Here is an 11,429-nt window from a genome sequence, read left to right as displayed (position 1 = left end):
CTTTCTTCCAACATAAAGCTGCTCTCATCAGTAAATAACTCCAGTTCTGCATTTGGTAGGGGTTTGTCTTGCAGATCAGGCCTACTAGAATACACTTGTTTGATGGTGATTAAGCAGCCATGATGCAATTCCCTGGATTTGGAAATCGGGAGCAGAGTTGCAGGATTTAGAGCAGAGGTCAGGGAGATTACAACACCATCTTGTTCCAGCAGCGCAGCTTGATATTTAGCTAACCTGCTTGGGGAGATCCAATGATGCCCTCTATTTTCAAGGAGAGAAGACACAGCATGAGGTACAAACACAGTAATCGGTTGGCCTAACGTCAATTTCCGTTCAATCAAACTTGCAGTCACCGCTACTGCCCTCAAACAAGCGGGCCAACCTTTACTGCCCTCAGCTAATTGCTTTGAAAAGTATCCCACTGGTCTTTTCCAGCTTCCCAATTTTTGTGTCAAAATTCCTAATGCCACTTGCTGTTGTTCATGAACGTATAATTGGAAGGGTTTCCTCCAATTCAGGACTCCCAAAGCAGGAACCTCCATGAGTTTCCTTTTAATTTCATCAAAACTGTTCCTGCATTCAGGTATCCATTCGAGAACCCCCTCAGGTGCTTTCACAGCAGCATGCAGTGGTTTGGCAATTAGTCCAAAATTGGGAATCCATAAGTGGCACCATTTGGCCACTCCCAGAAATCCTCTTCATTGCTTCTTTGATGTAGGTACAGCAATTCTACAAATTGCCTCTTTTCTCTCAGTACTTAATTCTCTCAGTCCTTTCGTGATTTCAATTCCCATATATTGGACCTTTTTTTTCCCAGTTTGAGCCTTTTTCTTAGAAACCCTGCCAATCCCAGAAAGTTAAGCAAACTGATGGTGGCTTCCAGAAATGCCTCATAACTGTCAGAACCAATTAGTAAATCATCAACATATTGCAACAATGTTACAGCATTGTGATAATTTTGCCATAGTTCCAATTCTTTGGCTAGTACCTTACCAAAGGTAGGGCTGTTCTTGAATCCTTGGGGAAGGACAGTCCAGCAGAGCTGTGTCTTTTGTCCTGTAGTTGGATTCTCCCATTCAAAGGTGAAGGTGGTCTGGCTCTGCTCATCCACCAGTATACAGAAGAAGGCATCCTTTAAATTTAACACTGTGAAATAATTATTACTGTTAGGGATTGCAGTAAGGAGGGTATATGGATTTGGAACCACAGGGTGGACATTACTGTCCTTGCATTAATTTCTCCTAAGTCCTGTATCAGTCTATATTCAGAAGAATGGGGCTTCTTTACAGGTAGGATGGGAGTATTAAATTCCAATTGACACTCCTGTAACAATCCATGTTCTAGAAAGGAGCTTATTATAGGTTCTAATCTTTTTTGGGCCTCCAGCTTAATGGGGTATTGTTTCTTTCTTACCAGTTAAGCTCCTGGTTTCAGTTCAGTCTTTACCAGGGTCACATTCTTCGCTTGTCCAGCTATCTTTGATGCCCACACCAGAGGTATGACTGCACCAGTATTTTCGATACAAGATTTTCCCTTTTTCTCTTTTAGTGCATATATTCCAATCTGATGTTTAGAATCCATTAAACCTTTCTTCCTAATATTTCTTCCTAATATTCCAATCATTTCTTAACGCAAAAAACATACCCATATAAGGTATTTCATCCCATTTTTCAGTTCTCCGACAAAACAACATTAATTGCAATACAGTGTTATATTCTCAGGCCATTTTTCACCATCTTCCAATTGATATTGTGGCCACCATTGACTACAATATCATCTTATCTTATTTTGAGTCATGGGATCCCCTCCAAATTTATTCCAATTCTTCAGGATGCATCCTAGAGGAGAGCAAAGGGGTGCCTCCTGGGAAGCAACAGCGCCTGTATCAGTACCAAAAAAGAACCAGACTTTTATACACAAACCAAAATGAGGGATGTCTCCCTTCGTTACTCAGAAGAGAACAGAACAGAACAGCATGTAGAAACAAACAAAATTATGCTGCTGCCACATATCTTTCCTGATTCGTCTTATGCAGAGCCCAGGACAAAACAAATGCTGCCTGCTTCCCAAGAGATCTTGCCCCTACCCCCCTTTTCTCATATCCCCCCACAAAAATACCTCTTTTCAGTAGCATTGCACCGTTGTGTCGCTTACTGTCCGACTGCAGGAGAGGAGCCGAAGGAGTCCCTGATCAATATGTCGATGTGCGACGGAGTCCACTCAGGTCTCTTCTCCCCGTCGGATGCAGCAAGATGAACCGGGCAAGGCTGTCAGCGTGGTCCCATCTGGGTCGCCAACTCTGTTATCCCACAAGTGTGAGGTCATTCACCCAGTGTGCAAGACACCAATATACACCCAGGGCAGAGGTATTTTATTTCATGTCTGCGCAGAGATGGGTGCTAGGTGGTCATTCCACAAAGCTAGCACAAAGTTCGGTCATGCAGGTACAATATTTATATGGTCTAGTTATACATATGCATAAGTAATTACACAAAGCAGTTTTCTATTGGTCTACATTTCTCTTATTTCAACTTAAAGCTACAGTGCTACTTTAATATTCTGCACATGCTTGCAGGAAGCTGGGGGGTAGCTTTCTTTGGTCCTTAATTGAGTCGGTGGTCGTGATCTCCCCCTGCCGTCTTTACCTTTCCCCTAGTTTCCGTAAATCTTGTTGACTTCATGTAGTGCCGTATCCTCCCAGCCCGGCAATCTCCCTTATAACAAGATGTTTCCTTTATCAGTCCTTAAATTTCCTCTTCTTAGTTTCTTCTTTGAAGGCTGGTGATTAACAAGGCCTGCATATTCCCCTTTTATCAGTCTCTTAGTTTTTCTTCAAGGGCACAGTCCTTAGCAGGCATGCGCTGTTTATACAAAACGAGTCTGGTTTCATAAGGCCTCTATGGCCCTTACATCAGAATGGGGAGGGGAAGGAGCAGAGCTGGAATGGAAAGGTGGGGGAGAAAGCCCGGCAGGGCTGTACTTCTTCATCCTGCTGTTCCCTGGGGAGGATGGCATCTGCTTCCCACTGGCACAATCCTCCGGGAAGCAGCTCCCAAGCCCACCCTCAAGTACAGCAGCAGCAAGCCTGGTCTTCCTGTGCTGCAGCAAGAGCAGGGGCCTTGGCTATCGCCACTCCTGGGCACACAGTAAATGTGTTGTCAGCATCTGAATGTGGTAAATGCTTCACTTCGTTATTTTTACTTTAGTGCTTGTCTGCTGTAAAGGGTGATTTGAGAATGGCTGGTGAGCGGCAAGGCATTGCATTCCTATGGGTGAGGGAATCTACACAGGGGTGCAGAACAACGTCCTCAGCATCCAGCCTTCCAAGAGCAAGACTCATGGGTAGCAAGGCTGTTCCTCCACTGAGCTCCAGCAAGCAGGGTGGGAGCTGGTGAAATAGGATGTTGGGAGCCTTCGATGATCAGATTTAGCCAGATGTTCCTTGGCTTTCCTTCCGAGAGCACAAATCCCAAGGACCTCTGGGAAGGTTGTTGCTCCCCAGAGGCTGCAATTCTCTGTATGAATTTATTACGTTGCGATATTTTCATCAAGATTTAGGCTTTCACTTAGAAAAAGTGTTATCTAGAAAAAGTGGTTTCTAAATGTTCTCTTTGAAAAGAAGACATAGGGATCCCATGAAGAACCATATTGTTGATCTCTGAAAAAGCAGCGTGGATGGGTTCAGTTGCTTGTACTTTCATCTGGGATGACCTACTATTTCTGAGACAACTCCAAGGAATTGGCAGACATTACACAGGATCTACAGGAGACCTTCTCCTTTCTGCGGAAGCAATTGGAGGCTAGAAGGAAGACCTAGGTCATATAAGTTGGCTCTAGATGTTCATGCATCCCACCAGTAAAATCTCTGTGCTGAATGGCTTTTCCATTCCATCAGCAGAAGGTCTTGAGGAATCAGTTTGCTTCTTTCTGAAATGAACAATTTGGCAGCAATTCGGTCCCCAAAGGGCTTTGTGCCGGGCCCTATTGCTGCTTCTAGCCTCTGTCTGGCTTCAACCAGGCAGTACATTGCAGCCAGCCACCTGACCATTGTCGCTGTCTCTCTGACCACCATGGGACAGTCAGGTTCAGATGGCCACCTAGAAGACTGAAGGCTGGGCTGTAAGCCTGGGCATTTATTGCTCCATACTTAAGGTATCTGTAGGAACCCCACTAACTGCTCTGGACTGTCTGACCCCTTGCTGCAGCCATGGCCCAGACGCCTGTACCTGAGCTGAAGCAAGTAAGCTCCCAGTGACCCTGGCAGGTAGGAGCTAGAGGGAAAATGAAATGGCTGGCAACAGGGGAGGGGAAGGGGAGAGCAGGAACGTCAGAAGAACTTCCCTCCATGTGAGTGCCATGCAATGATCTGTTTGGTAACTACCACACCCTGCTATATTCTAGAGCTATTTTTATCTGATGACATGTCTGTGCCGATTCATCTCAGTACTCGGCTTCTGACACACGCCTATGAACCACCAGGCAAAACATCCACCCATGCTCATGTTTTATCTCCAAACCCACTGTTCTCCTACCTATAGTGCAGCAGTGTTTTAAAGCATGAAAGGAGCATAACAAGCTTTCTTTTTAACAAGACCCAATGACATGTATGTACTCTGTCGTCACAGGACCGTGGTATTATCTACCAGCTCCTTAGATAATTAGGACATGCTCAAGTATTCTTAAAATTACAGTCAATGTGAGTAATATTGTTATTATCTAGAAGAGGTGGACTTCTGTAGCACAGCCTATGTGGTCCTAAACCATAGCTCAGCAACAACAGGTCACAGCAGTAACTTCAGGTTTGGGTACTGCAAGTCTTAGTGTTAGGAACAGCAATTGGGCCGAGAGGAAAATACCTCACAGAGCCTGAAAGTGATTTGGCAAAATTATCTCACATCCAGTAAAATCATACTCGAACTGTCTTCCCTCTAGCAGATCTGCCAGTGCAGAGTTCCTCTCTCCTGAGCCTGATTCACTCACATTTAAAAAGGCCACCAATGGTGGTGGGCTTCCTAACACAATTTATACACTGTAAATTCCCCAGCCTGATGTTCCTGAGTGTCAGAACTGATCAGAGTTGGTTCAATGGAATCATATTCCTTGAGATATCATTTTGCTTGTTAGTTATGTTTGGTTTCTTTGGATGCCAGCATCCTTTCTATCACCAAAGAAACTGCCACAGAATTGCTTCCACTGATAAATTCTTTTGACTCCGATTTCTTTCTATCAGTGTTACCTGCTAGTACCTGCTATCACTGTTATATAGCTTGTTTTATATGGTCACCAGAAATAGTCTCTTCCTGCAACTACAGCCTCCAGGTACAGACAGGAAATAATTGACTAGTTTGCTCCCTGGTCATCTTCGGTGTGACAGACCATCTTCTTCAGCGGTCCCTGAACACCCCAGCCAAAGAGGGATCCTCTGCGCCCCCTACTTTCTCTCTGTGCCTTTCACTAAATCCCATTTCATACACTCTCTAGCAGCTACAATCTCTCTGTGCTGAGCCATACTTCTACTAACTTTCTGGTTTGGTGGCACTTACATGCTAGGATTTTGGATGATGCAAGTTTTTTTTCCTCTCAGGTAAAGGAAGAAACAAGCAAAAGCAGTTAGACCCTTCTGCAACAGGCAGGTGACAGTAAGAGGTGAAACGAAGAAGTTGGGAGTCTGGGATGTCTTAAGTGATGCACCCAGAAGAAAAGGAATGACTTCTATCACTTGTCATCCTGCCAATCCACTTTCCTAGGTACCAAACCTTCCACATCCTGGATTAAACATTCTCTAGTGCTCAAACCATACAATCTAGCCCATCCAAGCCTCTGGACTTGGATGAGTCCTGTGAGTCTGAGGAAAATTTTCTCTTACATATATCCTTCAGCCTCAGTTCATAAATGTCTCTGCCTTCAGAGACAATCCAATGAGATTAGTACTTGATTCCTGTAGGGCTTGAGAGAAACCTAATAAATGTAATTATGGGCTCAGTAAAACCCTATTTCCAGGTGTATCATCAGTTTTTCTCATGACTCATGTTTGTTGTGTTTAGAGGTCATCGCTGACTACACCATTGTGCCAGCTGAATAATCAAGTGTAATTGCTAAGTCTTTTTCACTTCCATTTTTTTCCCCTAATCTATTATTGCCCAGCTTCTTTCCCTTGTCTTCACTGACTCCCACTTTTTAGAACCCATGAGAAACATAGAAACTAGAGTCAGGATTGGTCAAACCTACTGCTTACCATCCTTTTCACTTCACACGCTGCAGTCCTGACATACACAAAAGTGCCACTGGTTTAAGCAGGATCAGACCTACCATTTTACAAAATGGTGCTTCTCGGACAGAAGACTGCCAAGTATCAATTCCACCTGGTTGTCCAAATTAGAGTCGTGAATTGAAATGAGAAGAGTTGATCTTATGAGAAGGTCACATTAGAAGTCATCTCCTTGGGAATGAGTCCCCATATTATTTTCAGTTTTAACATTTTTTTCCCTGGAAATGAAAAGGCTCAGTGGATGCAGCCATACCTCTTATCACTGCGAAGCTATCCAGACATTTCATTGTTGAGGCCACCTAATTAAAACTCCAAATAATCAGCCATGTTTTCTGCATCACATGTGCTTTCTTTCCTGAGGTAACAACAGCATAAAAGAATGGATGCAAAACCAACCAGCAAGGATCTGTTTCCCTCCATTTACCCTTATTCTGAAAGCTCTGAAATTATAATCTTTTGGGAAGCAGAAACATGAATTACTAAAGAGGTTCAGTCCAGGTCACCAGCATTTCATGATGTACTTCACCTTGTGATCACTTTAACAACAGGTCTCCTGGCTGCGACATCGAAGCCTGTGTTTTGCCCTTCCTCATGGCCCCACAGAGGACACCCACGTGGCCTTCATCACAGGTCTCCCAAACGAATCCCTCTGGGTGACAAAACCACACATGGCATCTGAAAGGCTTCTCACCTCAGGAGTCTGTCTTCAACACTGGGGAGGTCCAGCATGCACATTTCCATCCCTGCTTCTTCCACAGTCCTCCTCTTTCCACTCTTAAATGTTCAACCATGTCCCGTGGAGATGATGGAGACTGAGAAGGAGACCACAATTGCTGTGCAAATGCCCGCTATGCAGTGTGTGAAACCTTACTTTCAATGCATAGTTACTTTCAATGCATAGTACTTTCAATGCATAGTAGTCCAGAAGGAGCTACACGAGAATGCTCTGGAGATCAGTTTGTCCTCTTGAGCTTCACAGGGGACTAATAAGATGCTCATTTACAATAAAGCTGTAGATAGAAAAAAAAAACCCCGAACTATTAAAAAGCTCTGAATTTAAAGAACAGTTTCCAGGTGGTGTGTTTACATGATGTTGTGAATGAACTCACAGAATGCTGGCAACAAGGTGCCAGCTTTATAGTCCCTAGGAACTCTCTTTTGCCCCAAATGATTATAGAACCATTTGCTACTCAGCCACTTCTCCCAGGGGCTGAGGGGAATTTAAACTATTTTTTCATTGTTCTTCTTTTTGACAGGCAAAGATACAGCATATAGTGGTTTTCTTCTGTAGTTTAGATACCTATTTAAAATCAAGAGTAAAGTGAGGCTTACTGCTTCACAGCCAAAGGAACAACAGACAGGAATTGAAAACCAAGAGCTGAAAACTTTCTAAATTTCTTTTTAAAAAAAATCATTACTGCCCTGTACTAACAAGCCTTTAGTGGTCTTACAGCTCAAATGCACCTTTATTTACATTAACTATACTTCTCACCTCACATTAGCAATGAGGAAAAGGGCTTGCTGTACCTAAAAGCACTCTTTTTCAGGATATGGTTTCAAACATTCAGCTGGACAAGAGACAAGGAGAATAGCTAAGGGCATTCTCTGAAAAACACCTTCACTTCTGTTCTTGCACTGCAACTGGTGCCTTCAGTTTCTTTGCAACTACAGAGGTTTCAGCCAGTGGAGGGCAGCAGCAGCTGTGCCTTAACACAACAATAGTTATTTGAAAATCGGCTGAAAAATCTTTAGAATTTGCAGTTCAGCCTTAGGACACTAAGAAATAGATTAGCACAGTGAATGATTATTTTTAAATCTGTTTATGTTTCTAATTTATTAACAAAGATGATAGTAACAGATTTCAAGTAAAGAGAAAGATCAACCTAGCAAAAATACTAATAAAGACAGGAACCCGAGTTCCAAATAATTTTTGGCACCCAACAGAAAGTAAGATTTACAATTACAATAACAAATGTCAATAGTGCCATCAGCCTTGGCAGAACAGATCCAAGGTTAAAAAACATAGCAGTTCTGAGCAGTCTTTGACATAGCTGCAGTAAAATGTGATTCTTCAAGAACTCCCATGTTGAGTGGGTAAATGCCACAGTGGAACACAAAGCTGGCACTGACATTTCAGACACCCTAATGGCTGCTTCTTGCAATGCATCATGGAAACCACAAGATGGAAAAAACCTTCTGCAACTTTGAGAAATGCTCAGGACATGGCTCAAACAAACTCTCATCACTGAAGAGCCGCTCTGGAATAATGACCATAGTGTACTCAAATTCAGCATCGCTCCAAAATCTTCTACACTTATGTTGACTTTCAGGAAGAACTGCATAGAGGAGGTACAATAAAATTAATATCATCAACTAAAGTGATTAAATACTTGAAAAGCAGCATGGACATTTTTAAAAAGCAATCAGGGCAAGGCTCAAGGAAAGTATTTCAAAAAGACTCTCTCCTAATTTTTTCCTTCCTAAAGTATGGGAGGCCAAGCACCCCAGTAAAGTAGAAATAAGCAATATGCAATAATAATAATAATAATAATAGTAATAAGCAATCCTGCGAAAAGTTTAAAACCTGTCCAAACAAACAAAGTAGAAAAGAACGCTTACTTTGGCAAATAGGTTACAAAAACACAATTAAAATCTGGAGGGAGAAAAATTCAGGAAAACCTTCCCCATGGCATAGAAATTACCTGATTATTTTTTTTTCAAGCTTAAGAGTCAGAAATCCTACCTGAACGTCTGTAGGGCCAATTGATTATGCTTTTGTAAAGAAAACATTCAAAAAAAGACAGAAGTGTGGCAAAAAAAGCGCAAAGAAACTCTTGGCCTGTATTGTGGAGAAGGTTAAGGAGGCTCCTACAGCAGAACTTTTCTTAATGAGGGAGGCAACAGGAGACCTGTCTCAAACTGAAATATTAGTTGATGAGATTTTAATATGATGTAGGGAGAAGAGCTAACCTGGACTTTTAACAAGGGCAATCATGGCTCATCAGTGTCCTGGAACTCTGTATATAGGCAAAGGTGATCCGACTTACGTAGTATTTTTGAATGGTTTAAAATGTTTACAAGGAAATCTCTCAGAGTGCCCCAAAGAGAAGAAAAATGCTAAAAAAGGTCCTTTTCTGTGTTATTTTTCTAGTTAAGAATAAGAAATAAAGAGGAGAAATAAATTGTTCACTTTCACAAAAGACAAAGGTGACCATTTATGTCCTAAAAGGAACTTTGCTATAGCCTGTTGTGTTTTACATATTCATGAATGATCTTGAAAAATGGGTGCAAAATCTACTGATACTGAATTCTTTAGGACCATAAAACCAAAAGCAGACTGTGAAGAGTTGAGAAATACTAAGTAGCTAGACAATAGAACAGCAGATATTCATTCATTCTTTATTGAAAAATGCAGATGCACACCAAGAAAAACAATCATACACTGATCAGCTCTGAACTAGCTGTGGCCAGCTGGAAAAAAGATACAGGTCTAAAAATACTTGTATTGTAGGGATAGTATAGGACATTTCTGGTTAGCAATTCTAGCATATATTAATTCACCAGGTGGCAGGGCCAAAATAAACAAGAGCAGGCACTTTTCTCATGTTGTTAAATTAAATTGTCAAACATGTGGTTACAGGATGCTGTACAACCCCAAAACTTACCTTCACACAAGAGAATTAGGTAAATTCCTGAAACCCCTTGGAAGATTAGTAGACACCAATATGCAAGTCTTGATATAGAAAGTCACTAATTAACAGATTGCTGAGAGCTAGGAGGTGGGACCGGAGGTAGTATCAGTGCATAACTGCCCTGCCCTTTTCTTCCCTCCATATATGCTTTTGGCCACTAAGTGAGAGAGCATACCAACAGGGTAGGTAAATGTACTATCTGCCCTCATACACAGCCTGCTGTATAGCAGAAGTACATGACCACCGATAGATATGGACCAGTTGAGTGACAATGCAGCCCTAAATGAGGAATGTCATCACCAACTCAAAGCAGAGAAGAGCCCCACCCAAAAAAGACCTTTTCTAAGATTTAGACTATCCAAGTTGATGATAGTGAATTTCTGAAGTTTGCCACTCATTTTACAGAGGGACCGTGAAGACTCGGAGCATGTGAAAGCCTGAGTTTTAGAAACATTTAAATTACAGATTCAGGGGGCATTTTTGGTGATTTGCACATCTGAAAAAAAAAGGCCAACAGATCTGTCACAGAACCTGTGACAGCCTTTACTCACAGCCACCAGACCACTGTGCAGTGTAGCAGCATCTTGGCATCTTAAAAGATTTTACTATCTTCTTCTATACTCTATGTGCCTACCCATTCCTCTTCTGTTGCTATTCCTAAAGAGGATGAAATTCTCTTACGGCTTGAAACACCTGCTTTTGCAGCCTACAGCCCCAAAGGCTTTCTCTTGTGTGTAATCTCTTTTAGTCCTTTTTGCTATCTAGAGCCACAATTCAGTTCCTCCTCACGTAGCTTTCAGCCTGGGATGGGGGCTAGGAATTGGTAGCAAAGCAAAGTAAGCCATACTAGAAAACCAAGTCAGATGGGGGGCACCGAAGAAGACAGGTCAGGCAATGCTCTTCAGGGTCCCAACACATTTAATCTGTGTCTGGGGAGCTGAAGTGATCACTGTTTTGGTAGTATACAAGAAGCTAGTTGTGCTGCAACAACCAGAGCCGTAGCTTTCCATGCCCATTCATCTTTGACTTGCCAAGCCAGCCAGGAAAAGAAAGATGAGACAAACTAAAAAGTGAAGCTATTTTCTGAAGGCTTTCCACAGAGCTTTCAAAAGTGATTTTTGTTTTGTTTTTGCTAGTTTATTTTATTTCAAATGTGGGGCTTTCTATGGTCCTTTTTGTTGCTCTTCAAGAATCAGCAGAAATATTTCCAGCCCACAACACAGTTATCACACCCAGCATATTTTTCTGACCTCTAAGCCCAGCCAAGCAGCCAGGGTTCTCTATCTCTTGGTCCTCATACTAAAGAATAAAATTAAGGCACTACAGCATGGCAGGGCAAACACTGATGCGGATTTATTGCAGTCCAGATTCTAACAATAACAAAAAGAGCATTCAAAGCAAATTTTACAAAAGGATTCCTACCCTACAACACAAATTCTGTACTTTAGGAATCAAATGTTCCTGTGATG

This window comes from Ciconia boyciana, chromosome 1, assembly GCF_034638445.1.
Source record: "Ciconia boyciana chromosome 1, ASM3463844v1, whole genome shotgun sequence".
In the NCBI taxonomy this organism is placed as follows: domain Eukaryota; kingdom Metazoa; phylum Chordata; class Aves; order Ciconiiformes; family Ciconiidae; genus Ciconia; species Ciconia boyciana.
Note: the sequence above shows the minus strand (reverse complement) of the source record.